At 42.4% G+C, this 14,886-nt stretch overlaps 1 protein-coding gene across 6 annotated transcripts in view; it reads right to left on the bottom strand.

Annotated features, from left to right (window-relative positions):
• Positions 1–14,886, bottom strand: part of LOC137419062 (uncharacterized) — a 65,135-nt gene that overhangs the window by 30,190 nt on the left and 20,059 nt on the right. The gene's annotated exons all lie outside the window — the stretch shown is intronic.

Here is a 14,886-nt window from a genome sequence, read left to right as displayed (position 1 = left end):
AACAACATGAATTTTAAAGGCCATTTTCCCTGCTAGAGCGGGGGTCAGCCTTGCGGTCCCCATGACAATCTTCTCCATTTTGCCCTATTTTCAGCATCTCTCCTTGTTGACCCCCTTGCCCGCATTTCTTCTTCCACCATCTTTAGCCAAGTCTTTCTCGGTCTTCCCCGTCTTCTACTTCCTTCTACATTCATTTCCATCACTCTTCTCAACCAGTCACTTTCATCCTTCATCAACACATGACCAAACCATCTCAACCTGTTCATCTTCACAGCATCAATCACAGGCTCTATTCCCATCATCTTTCGCAATTCATCATTTGTCTTCCTCTCTCTCAATGATACTCCGCACATCCGTCAAACCATTCGCATTTCCACCCTTTCCAACCTTCATTGCTGCTCTACGTTCATTACCCATGTCTCTCTCCCATAAATCATAACACTTCTCACACATGCAGCATACACCTTTCCCTTCAGCTTCAACGACACTCCCCTCATCATCAGCACGCCACTCAATTCCCGAAACTTCTTCCATGCACATCTCACTCGAGCAACCGTTGCCGAGCCTGATCCACCTTCTCCATTCAGCATGTCTCCGAGGTAGCAAAATGTTTTCACACCTTCCAGCTTCACACCGTCTGCAAGATCCAACTCAACATTTCCTCCATCTGCAGCTCCCTCTGTGCACACCTTACATTTGAATGTAGCTGCCACACTGGTTAATGACCCTCTCAGACCACTACATTTTTGATGAACCCACTCAGCGCACATTGTACACTGAATGGATTTCACTCCGACACCCTTCCTACACACAGCACAGGGCCACTTCCCAGTTCTTTCCACCTCACCACACGCTTTACCACTTGCCATCACCTTCGTCTTTCCGATATTCACCTTCAGACCTTTTGTCTCCATACATTCCTTCCACGTGTTCATCTTTTCCTTCAGTCCATCCATACTTTCCGCAATCAACACCAGATCATCTGCATACAACAACTCCCACAGTAAACCCTACTTTATGTTCTGAGCCAGCACCTCCATCACAGCTACAAATAGTAGTGGACTTAGTACCGACCGCTGATGCACTCCCACCTTCACCTCAAACTCACCACTGTTCCCGTCCTTCATCCTTACAGCTGTGCGTGCTCTTTTGTACATTGCCATCACTACTCTGATCAACCATTCCTCCACTCCTAACTTGCTCAATGCCCATGGCACTACTTTGCGTGGAACCCGATCGAATGCTTTCTCCAGATCAACAAACCCAAGAAACAACTTCGTCCTCTTCTCCTTGTACTTCTCCTGCAACTGCCTCACAATGAAAAGCGCATCTGTCGTTCCTCTTCCTGGCATGAATCCAAACTGCATTTCGTCGATCTTCACTTTCTTCCTTATCCTCCTCTCCAACACCTTTTCCAATACCTTCATTCCATGCTCCAATAACTTTATCGCTTGGTACGAGCCACACTCCAGAGGGTCACCTTTCCCCTTGTATAGAGGGATGAGGGTACTCGGTTCCCAATCCACTGGAATGCGGCCTTCTTTCACCACCAGATTACAGATCTCTGTCATTTTCTTCACACCCCAACTTCCTGCTGCCTTCAACATATCTCCCACAACTCCCGTCGGCCCTCCGGCTTTTCTACCCTTCATTGCTTTTATCGCTTCGTCAACTTCCTTCTCAGTTATCTTCTCTGCCGGTCCTAAAACTGGGTTACTCTCTATGTTGCCATCCCATTCATTCTCTGTATTCAACAGCATTTCCATATATCTTTTCCATCTTCCTTTAATTCCATCTGGGTCGACAACGATTTGTCCCACTTCATCCTTCAAGCAACTCACCCCCCATCACATCACACCTCTTTTTCGCTATCTGCTTTGCAATCCTGAATACTGCTTTCTGACCCTCTTCCGAATCCAAGCGTTCTCCGAACATTTTTCTTCATGCCTCCTGCGCCTTTGCTACCTCTTTCTTTGCAGCCTTCCTGGCTGCCTTATAACTTTCATGCTCTGCTGTTTCTGCTCCCATACCCTTCACCTTCTGCCACTCCTTGAACTTCTTCCTCTTCTCGTCAATCCTCTTTCCAACTTCATCATCCCACCACCATGTTACCGAGTGCCTCGGTGGTCCTTTTGTCCATCCACATACCTCACCAACGGCTCCCAACAGACTAGCTTTCATTGACATCCAACCTTTTCAAGCTCAACCACATCATCCTCGACCCTACTCAGCCTCTCTTTTAATGCCTCCTTTACTGTCACCTCTTTCAACCTCCACACCTTCATTCTCGGTTGGTACTTCACCCGCCGAGCTCTCCTCGCACCTTTCACCCTTACGTCGCAGACAACCGAGTGGTGCTGTGAAACAGCCTCCTCCCCCGGGATCACCTTTGTGTCCTGGAGGTGCCCCCTATCTCGCCTACGCACCATCAGGTCGTCAACGGTTGTCGTCGACCCACCTGACATGTATGCAACAAGCTTATTATCCTCTTTCTGGAAGTGAGTATTACAAATCAACAATTCAGCTCCATCAGCAAACTCCAAAATCATTTCACCTTCTCCATTTCTCACACCATATCCGTAACCCCCATGAACTCCATCAAAACCATCCATACTCCTTCCCACATGTCCATTTAGGTCTCCTCCTACCACAACAACTTCCTCATCTTTCACGTTTTCCATCAGCTTCTCTATATCGCACACCAGAACTTGTCCTTCTCTTCATCGCTTCGACCAACCTGCAGAGCATATCCCGAGATGACGTACACCAAGAGCTTTCCAATCATCATTTTCACCATCATCAACCTATCACTCACTCTAGTCACACTCACCACACTGTCTACAAACTCTTCAGAAAACAGGACACCAACACCATTTACACCCTCCAGGCACCCTTGCCACACAAACTTGTATTTCTGTCCCTGCCTACCCTTCACCATTCTCACACCACTTCCCTTCCATCTCGTCTCTTGTGCACAACATATGTCCACTCTTCTTCTGACCAATACTTCCAACACTTCTCCTGATCTCCCTGTCATTGTCCCTAACATTCCATGTCCCAAACCTCAGAAACTGATCTCCACTTCGGGCTGTACCCTGCCCACATGTAGTTGTAATTGTCATGGTTGTCTTTTTGAGGCAATGTTTTTATGGCTGGATGCCCTTCCTGACGCCACCCCTCTTAGTCGCCTCTTACGACACGCAGGGATACGGTGTACCTATTCCTATCCAGGGTACACACTGGGAAACGTTTAAAACATGGAAATTCTGGGGGGTGGGGGGGGGGGCGGCGTCAGCATCACGGCTGCGGTTTAAACATATTTAAATAAATATTTAAACAAAACCATGAAAAACAATCTGGGAAAAGTCTCTAAGTGAGAACGTGGATTTGAGAAAGCAGGAGCAGAGGTGAAAGAAAAACGAGATATAGGGGGCGGGGCACAAGTCGAGACGAGGAGGCCGCGCGAGACACCAGGCCGCACGAGGCGCACGAGGCGCGAACAAAGAAACGACCAATTACACACAAATTTGCAACAACTACAAAACCAAAACCAAATAGAAACACACAATAATACATACACAACAAAATACGCAGCGGAAATTTGACACAGAAACGAACGGGAAAACACTCAAACTTTGATGCCGTGGAGAGATCGAAGCAAGCCCCGTCGCTCGAGGGACCGGACTTTGCTATGACACTTAAAATTTAGCTCAGGTGCTCCCATTTCTCTTGATCATCTTTGAGATGTTTCTACACCTTGATTGGAGTCCACCTTTGGTAAATTCAATTGATTGGACATTATTTGGAAAGGCACACACCTGTCTATATAAGGTCTCACAGCTGACAATGCACATCAGAGCAAAAACCAAGCCATGAGGTCAAAGGAACTGCCTGCAGAGCTCAGAGACAGGGTTTTGTCGAGGCACAGAATTGGGGGAGCCTACAAAAAAGTTTCTGCTGCAGTGAAGGTTCCCAAGAGCACATTGGCCTCCATAATTCTTAAATGGAGGAAGTTTGTAACAACCAGGACTCTTCCTAGAGCTGGCCACCCGGCCAAACTGAGCAATCGTGGGAGATGGGCCTTGGAAAGAGAGGTAACCAATAACTCGATGGTCACTCCGGCTGAGCTCCAAAGATCCTGTGTGGAGATGGGAGAAACTTCCAGAAGGACAACCATCACTGCAACAGTGCAACACTCCACCGATCTGGGCTTTATGGCAGAGTGGCCATACGGAAGCCTCCCTCAGTGAAAGACACATTAAAGCCCACAAAATCTTGTTTCTCACAGTCTGACAGTCCTTTAGATGCTTTTTTGCAAATTCCAAGCGGGCTTTCATGTGCTCATGTGGTATGGACGCTATCTTGGAAAAAAAAAAAAATTGCACTTCAATATCTCAAAAACCACAGCACAGAAATAATTGATAGGTCTCATTGCAAAGAACTCTCCATGCGGAATAACATATGTGAATGATAACGCTTGACAGGGAAGCGGTGCATGATAACGGTTCCACTGTTGACATAATTCGACAAGTAAAAAACTTTATCCGATCAGGATGAAATTTCTTAAGGATGAAAATTCTTAATTTTCTCGGTATAAATCGATGCAGAAATGAAATTATAATGACGTCGTAGGTCACGTGGTTCGGACGCCATATTGTTTTGGGTGAAAAGCCTGAAAAACCACTAAAATCCAATTTTCTCCTAAACGACTGAACAGATCGATGCCAAACTTTGCACGCAGAAAACATACCTGTAATGAACGAAAAAGTCAGCGAGAATGACGTCATGCATCACATGGTTTCGGAGTTATGACATTTTCAAGCATAAACATTTAAAACCAAGCTCCTCCCTCATTTTTGATCCTATAGAGGGGAAACCGCAGATGTCTTCAGCATATCAATCTGCTAAAATGACCTTTTGGAATTTGCGATAGGTCATGTGGTTTGGCAGATATAAATAATTAAACGAAAATATTTTTTAAAAGGTATAACTCTTGAACCGCTTATTGATCGACGTGGAACTTTACATTATATCAGAGGTAATGAAGTGTAACATGTGTGCAAAATTTCAAGATGATTGGATGAACGATCTGGAAGCTGGAAGTTGTTATTGCATGAAGAAGAAGTCTTCTCGGGTGGGCATGGAATTAATTATCACACTGCACATGACGAGCAGGCAAAATACAGAGCGACCTCACGGGGTCATTTTGACCTCAAATAAAATTATGATTTCAGATTTGTCAATTGACGATTTTTGATGAAAATATAACATTTGTCTGCATTTAAGTAAAGTAAAGTGTGTACCGTGACAGCAATTTAAAAATTGAAACGTGGCTCATTGTAAATAACTCCATATGGTGAATCGGTGTTGTTAACGATGACGTCATTGGTGCAATAATTATGACGTCATAATTTGACAGAGACTACGCTTAGTCTGATCAGTTTGAAATTTATTGAGCATGATCTATGCAACAATTTCTTAGAGAATATAAATTTATGATATCGCTCACATGGTCTGGCACTGGCAGCCATATTAGATCCACAAAAAAGAAACGTTCAAAAACAGAAGAGTTTGCTCACACCAAGTTGACTGTGCAGGGTAAGTATTCTATGAATACCATCTAGTTCTAACTTGTTACAAGCGGCATCCTTTGGAAAAACGCCAAGGGCATAGAAAAGGCCCCTTTATGTGGTATGTGCCATGTCGCAAAGTATAGAAGAGAAGGAATATTCCATAGCTTGAAGAAAATGCCAAACAATAGAACATAAGGGACATTCAAAAAATCTCGTGTGCATGCTGGACTACCCTTGTGTTCTTAAGAGGAACCAAGGAATGCTCTAGGAATGTTCATGTAAAGGGGAGCCCTACATCTGGCAAATAAATTACATTTACTTCTTCATGAGGCTGTGTGAATGAAATTGACATTTCTCCCAAGTTTGTCACTTCTTTTCTATAGTTTTCCACATGGCACATACCATATAAAGGGGCTTTTTCTATGCCCATGGCATTTCTCCCAAGAATATACAGACTTGGCATTTAATATGGAATATATTTTTTTTCCTTGACTTGGCTTTACTTTCTGAACTCGGTATATCAATCTGGTGAGTTGATTTTACGCTTCGGTGGTTTCTTTGTTAAAAGAACCATGTCACTGATTGTCTGTCACAGCAAGAAGTCAATAACAGGATTATATCACAGGTGGCGTGGCAAAATGGACGGACAGGTACATTTGACGATTGGCTTCACAATCGGGTATATAAGGGTTGTTGCGTTCTGTATTAGTGGAAAACAACTGCTGCACGTCTACAAAAGTTATTGCGGCTTCCCCTGGAGATGGTCCGTCAACTCGACAATGCTGTTTGTTATTTTGTGGTGGCTTTACGAAATTCCGGCATGAAACAGCGTGCTATTGCTCGGCAGTATGGCATCACTCAAGGTCAGGTGTCAAAGCTCCTGAAACGAAATGCTCAGAGGGGTGTCCCTACTCAAATACCGAGGCCAGGACTTCCGCGCAGAACCACAAGGCGGGATGATCTCCAGCTGCACCAGTTAGTCCGCAATGGCCGTACCAAGTCAGCTAATCGGCTTAGGGCTGAGTGGCAGCAACTGACAAATGTGCCTGTATCCAGAAGGCTAGTCAACCAACGACTGGTTCAAGCAGGCAATCGTGCCAGGCGTCCCCTGAGAAAGCCACGTCTGACCAGACAACACCGCCAGAGCCGAAAACACCTCAGCCATTAAATTAAAAACACCTCACCACCACGTAATTCAAAACACCTCACCCCCAAGTAACTCAAAGCACCTCACCCCCACGTAATTCAAAACAACTCACCACCACGTAATTCAAAACCTCACCACCACATAATTCAAAACACCTCATCCCCAAGTAATTCAAAACACCTCACCCCCACATAAGCCATGTTATTCCAAACACCTCACACCCACGAAACACGAAATTAAAAACACCTCACAGCCATTAAATTGAAAACACCTCACAGCTATTAAATTGAAAACACCTCACCACCACATAATTTAAAACACCTCACAGCCTCAACACATGTAATTAAAAACACCTCACAGCCATTAAATAAAAAACACCTCACCACCACGTAATTCAAAACACGTCACCACCACGTAATTCAAAACACCTCACCACCATGTAATTCAAAACATCTCACCACCATGTAATTCAAAACACGTCAGTCCCACGTAATTCAAAACACCTCACCCCCACGTAATTCAAAACACGTCACCACCAAATAATTCAAAACAACTCACCCCCACGTAATTCAAAACACGTCACCCCCACGTAATTCAAAACACCTCACCACCACGTAATTCAAAACAAATCACCACCACGTAATTCAAAACACCTCACAGCCATGAAATTCAAAACACCTCACAGCCACAAAATTCAAAACACCTCACAGCCACAAAATTCAAAACACCTCACCCCCACGTCATTCAAAACACCTCACCCGCACGTAATTCAAAACACCTCACCACCACATAATTCAAAACACATCACCACCACATAATTCAAAACACCTCACCACCACATAATTCAAAACACCTCACCACGAAGTAATTCAAAACACCTCACCACCATGTAATTCAATACACCTCACCACCACATAATTCAAAACTCCTCACAGCCACGTAATTCGAAACACCTCACCGCAACATAATTCAAAACACCTCACCGCAACATAATTCAAAACACCTCACAGCCATATCAGCGGTATTGCAAAACATTTTACCTTTTTTTTGACCCCGAATGCATGCACAACCGTAACGGGTTCTCGGGGGAAAAAGGTAAAATGTTTTGCAACACCCCTTAATTGAAAACACATCACTACCACGTAATTCAAAACACCTCACAGCCTCAACACACATAATTAAAAACACCTCACATCCATTAATTTTAAAACACCTCACCACCATGCAATTCAAAGCACCTCACCATCACTAAATTCAAAACAAATCACCACCACGTAATTCAAAACAAATCACCACCATGTAATTCAAAACACCACACAGCCACGTTATTCAAAACAACTCACCCACACGTAAGCCATGTTATTCAAAACACCTCACATCCATGAAACATGTAATTAAAAATCACCTCTCATCCATTAATTTAAAAACACCTCACCACCATGTAATTCAAAACACCTCACCACCATGTAATTCAAAACACCTCACCCCCACGTAATTCAAAACACCTAACCCCCACGTAATTCAAAACACCTAACCCCCACGTAATTCAAAACACCTAACCCCCACGTAATTCAAAACACCTAACCCCCACGTAATTCAAAACACCTCACCACCACATAATTCAAAACAAATCACCACCACGTAATTCAAAACACCTCAACACCATGTAATTCAAAACACCTCACAGCCAGGAAATTCAAAATACCTCACAGCCACAAAATTCAAAACACCTCACAGCCACGTAATTCAAAACACCTCACCCCCACGTAATTTGAAACACCTCACCACCACGTAATTCAAAACACCTCACCACCACGTAATTCAAAACACCTCACATCCATGAAATTCAAAACACCTCACAGCCACAAAACACGCAATTGAAAACACCTCACAGCGACGAAACACGCAATTAAAAACACCGAACAGCCATGAAATGAAAAACACCTCACCCCCACCTAATTCAAAACACCTCACCACCACGTAATTCAAAACACCTCACCACCACGTAATTCAAAACACCTCACATCAATGAAATTCAAAACACCTCAGAGCCACGTAATTCAAAATACCTCACCACCAAATAATTCAAAACACCTCACCACCAAATAATTCAAAACACCTCACCACCACGTAATTCAAAACACCTCACCCCCACGTAAGCCATGTTATTCAAAACACCTCACATCCACGAAACACGTATTTAAAAACACCTCACAGCCATTAAATTGAAAACACCTCATCCCCACGTAATTCAAAACACCTCACCCCCACGTAAGCCATGTTATTCAAAACAACTCACATCCACGAGACACGTATTTAAAAACATCTCACATCCACGAAATTCAAAACACCTCACCAGCACGTAATACAAAACACCTCACCACCATGTAATTCAAAATGCCTCACCAACACGTAATTCAAAACAACTCACAGCCTCAACACACGTAACTAAAAACACCTCACAGCCATGAAATTCAAAACACCTCACCACCATGTAATTCAAAACACCTCACCACCACCAATTCAAAACACTTCACAACCATTACATTAAAAACACCTCACCACCACATAATTCAAAACACCTCACATCCACGAAATTCAAAACACCTCAGAGCCACGAAATTCAAAACACCTCAGAGCCACGTAATTCAAAACACCTCCCAGCCACGTAATTCAAAACACCTCACAGCCACGTAATTCAAAACACCTCACAGCCATGTATTTCAAAACACCTCACCACCACTTAATTCAAAACACCTCACCACCACTTAATTCAAAACACCTCACCACCACTTAATTCAAAACACCTCACCACCATGAAATTCAAAACACCTCACCACCATGTAATTCAAAACACCTCACCACCACATATTTCAAAACACCTCACCACCACATAATTCAAAACAACTCACCACCACGTAATTCAAAACAACTCACCACCACGTAATTCAAAACAACTCACCACCAAATAATTCAAAACACCTCACTACCACATAATTCAAAACACCTCACCACCACATAATTCAAAACACCCCACAGTCACGTAATTCAAAACACCTCACCACCACGTAATTCAAAGCACCTCACCACCACATAATTCAAAACACCTCACCACCACAAAACATGTAATTAAAAACACCTCACAGCCATTCAATTAAAAACACATCAACACCAATGTAATTCAAAACACCTCACCACCAAGTAATTCAAAACACCTCACAGCCATGAAACACATAATTCAAAACACCTCACCACCACATAATTCAAAACACCTCACAACCATTAAATTAAAACACCTCACCACCACAAAACATGTAATTAAAAACACCTCACAGCCATTAAATTAAAAACACATCACCACCAATGTAATTCAAAACACCTCACAACCATATAATTCAAAACACCCCACCACCACATAATTCAAAACACCTCACAACCATTAAATTAAAACACCTCACCACCACGTAATTCAAAACACCTCACCCTCACCACCAAATAATTCAAAACACGTCACCACCACATAATTCAAAACACATCACAACCACATAATTCAAAACCTCACCACCAAGTAATTCAAAAACACCTCACCACCACGTAATTCAAAACACGTCACCACCAAATAATTCAAAACAACTCACCCCCACGTAATTCAAAACACGTCACCCCCACGTAATTCAAAACACCTCACCACCACGTAATTCAAAACAAATCACCACCACGTAATTCAAAACACCCCACAGCCATGAAATTCAAAACACCTCACAGCCACAAAATTCAAAACACCTCACAGCCACAAAATTCAAAACACCTCACCCCCACGTCATTCAAAACACCTCACCCGCACGTAATTCAAAACACCTCACCACCACATAATTCAAAACACCTCACCACCACATAATTCAAAACACCTCACCACGAAGTAATTCAAAACACCTCACCACCATGTAATTCAATACACCTCACCACCACATAATTCAAAACTCCTCACAGCCACGTAATTCGAAACACCTCACCGCAACATAATTCAAAACACCTCACCGCAACATAATTCAAAACACCTCACAGCCATATCAGCGGTATTGCAAAACATTTTACCTTTTTTTTGACCCCGAATGCGTGCACAACCGTAACGGGTTCTCGGGGGAAAAAGGTAAAATGTTTTGCAACACCCCTTAATTGAAAACACCTCACACCCACGTAATTTAAAACACATCACTACCACGTAATTCAAAACACCTCACAGCCTCAACACACATAATTAAAAACACCTCACATCCATTAATTTAAAAACACCTCACCACCATGCAATTCAAAGCACCTCACCATCACTAAATTCAAAACAAATCACCACCACGTAATTCAAAACAAATCACCACCATGTAATTCAAAACACCACACAGCCACGTTATTCAAAACAACTCACCCACACGTAAGCCATGTTATTCAAAACACCTCACATCCACGAAACATGTAATTAAAAATCACCTCTCATCCATTAATTTAAAAACACCTCACCACCATGTAATTCAAAACACCTCACCACCATGTAATTCAAAACACCTCACCACCATGTAATTCAAAACACCTCACCCCCACGTAATTCAAAACACCTAACCCCCACGTAATTCAAAACACCTCACCACCACATAATTCAAAACAAATCACCACCACGTAATTCAAAACACCTCAACACCATGTAATTCAAAACACCTCACAGCCAGGAAATTCAAAATACCTCACAGCCACAAAATTCAAAACACCTCACAGCCACGTAATTCAAAACACCTCACCCCCACGTAATTTGAACACCTCACCACCACGTAATTCAAAACACCTCACCACCACGTAATTCAAAACACCTCACATCCATGAAATTCAAAACACCTCACAGCCACAAAACACGCAATTGAAAACACCTCACAGCGACGAAACACGCAATTAAAAACACCGAACAGCCATGAAATGAAAAACACCTCACCCCCACCTAATTCAAAACACCTCACCACCACGTAATTCAAAACACCTCACCACCACGTAATTCAAAACACCTCACATCAATGAAATTCAAAACACCTCAGAGCCACGTAATTCAAAATACCTCACCACCAAATAATTCAAAACACCTCACCCCCAAATAATTCAAAACACCTCACCACCAAATAATTCAAAACACCTCACCACCAAATAATTCAAAACACCCCACCACCACATAATTCAAAACACCTCACCCCCACGTAAGCCATGTTATTCAAAACACCTCACATCCACGAAACACGTATTTAAAAACACCTCACAGCCATTAAATTGAAAACACCTCATCCCCACGTAATTCAAAACACCTCACCCCCACGTAAGCCATGTTATTCAAAACAACTCACATCCACGAGACACGTATTTAAAAACATCTCACATCCACGAAATTCAAAACACCTCACCAACACGTAATACAAAACACCTCACCACCATGTAATTCAAAATGCCTCACCAACACGTAATTCAAAACAACTCACAGCCTCAACACACGTAACTAAAAACACCTCACAGCCATGAAATTCAAAACACCTCACCACCATGTAATTCAAAACACCTCACCACCACCAATTCAAAACACTTCACAACCATTACATTAAAAACACCTCACCAGCACATAATTCAAAACACCTCACATCCACGAAATTCAAAACACCTCAGAGCCACGAAATTCAAAACACCTCACAGCCACGTAATTCAAAACACCTCACAGCCACGTAATTCAAAACACCTCACAGCCACGTAATTCAAAACACCTCACAGCCACGTAATTCAAAACACCTCACAGCCATGTATTTCAAAACACCTCACCACCACTTAATTCAAAACACCTCACCACCACTTAATTCAAAACACCTCACCACCATGTAATTCAAAACAACTCACCACCACGTAATTCAAAACACGTCACCACCACATAATTCAAAACACCCCACAGTCACGTAATTCAAAACACCTCACCACCACGTAATTCAAAGCACCTCACCACCACATAATTCAAAACACCTCACAACCATTAAATTAAAACACCTCACCACCACAAAACATGTAATTAAAAACACCTCACAGCCATTCAATTAAAAACACATCACCACCAATGTAATTCAAAACACCTCACCACCAAGTAATTCAAAACACCTCACAGCCATGAAACACATAATTCAAAACACCTCACCACCACATAATTCAAAACACCTCACAACCATTAAATTAAAACACCTCACCACCACAAAACATGTAATTAAAAACACCTCACAGCCATAAAATTAAAAACACATCACCACCAATGTAATTCAAAACACCTCACAACCATATAATTCAAAACACCCCACCACCACATAATTCAAAACACCTCACAACCATTAAATTAAAACACCTCACCACCACGTAATTCAAAACACCTCACCCTCACCACCAAATAATTCAAAACACGTCACCACCACATAATTCAAAACACGTCACAACCACATAATTCAAAACCTCACCACCAAGTAATTCGAAAACACCTCACCACCAAGTAATTCGAAAACACCTCCCCACCAAGTAATTCCAAAACACCTCACCAGCAAGTAATTCCAAAACACCTCACCACCACGTAATTCAAAACAAATCACCACCACGTAATTCAAAGCTCCTCACAGCCACAAAATTAAAAACACCTCACAGCCACAAAACATGTAATTAAAAACACCTCACAGCCATTAAAATTAAAAACACCTCACCAGCATGTAATTCAAAACACCTCACCACCACGTAATTCAAAACAACTCACAGCCACGGTACACGTACTTCAAAACACCTCACAGCCATTAAATTAAAAACACCTCACCACCACGTAATTCAAAACACCTCACCATCACCACCAAATAATTCAAAACACCTCACTACCACGTAATTGAAAACACTTCACCACCACCACAACCAAATATTTCAAAACACCTCACCACCACGGCCAAATAATTCAAAACACCCCACCACCACGTAATTCAAAACACCTCACAACCATTAAGTTCAAAACACCTCACCACCACGTAATTGAAAGCACCTCACCACCATGTAATTCAAAACACCTCACAACCATTAAATTAAAACACCTCACCACCACGTAATTCAAAACACCTCACCACCACGTAATACAAAACACCTCACCACCATGTAATTAAAAACACCTCACCCTCACCACCAAATAATTCAAAACACCTCAACCACATAATTTAAAACACCTCACCACCAAGTATTTCAAAACACCTCACCACCACGCAATTCAAAACACCTCACCACCACGCAATTCAAAACACCACCACCACGTAATTCAAAAACACCTTACCACAAAGACACTGCCCAGTCGGGTGGTCCACAGATATATGTAATATTTAATACTATTAACAATCCATGCTCCACAAGGCGGCCCTTGTTCCTGCCTGTGTTTGTAAAGATCATATGAACCAAATAGGAGGTCAATTGGAACTTATTTAGAGGTTGCTCAAAAATAACATTTTTTATTTATCCTGTTTTTTTTTTCAGATGGCAGAAACTCGCGGCTCTTCCACAGTTTGGTTGCTGGGCAAGTCTGAAAAGGAAATAATATGTGGGGGACTACCAACCAAAGGACACACATTGCAGAAAATGGTGTACCATCACATACAAGAACACCATACAGTTGGTGAAAGTGCCAAACTTAGTGCACAAGCTGTGTGTGCATACTGGGAGAAAGCACGAATTCCAGTGCAGAGAGTAGATTCCTGTGAGCGCCAACTTTTGAAGTTGTATGATTCCGACAAACTGGTAAAGAAAAATAGAACCAAGACATTCGAAAACAATAGAGTGAAGGAGCACATGTTCAAAGATGTTCTTCAATCCCTTTTCGATATTTCACCAAATGATGCGCTTGAGAAAATGACGAATGAAGAAGACAAAGCATTCCTCATCATGCAGCGTGAGGATCCCGCAAGCTCATGTATGGGATCTGTGGACAACACTCTGGCAGTGAAGGAGAACAGAAAGCATATCCGGCTTGAGAATGAAGATAAAAGAAAGAAGAAACATGCTGCTGAGACTCTTAACAGCAATGCAATCTGTTCCATCAACATCGGCTGTGGTTGATGATGATGATTAGTCTGAGATGGAAAGCTCTGA

Source organism: Myxine glutinosa, chromosome 1 (assembly GCF_964187855.1).
Source record: "Myxine glutinosa chromosome 1, kmMyxGlut1.1, whole genome shotgun sequence".
NCBI lineage: Eukaryota > Metazoa > Chordata > Myxini > Myxiniformes > Myxinidae > Myxine > Myxine glutinosa.
This window is presented reverse-complemented; position numbering and strand designations above follow the sequence as displayed.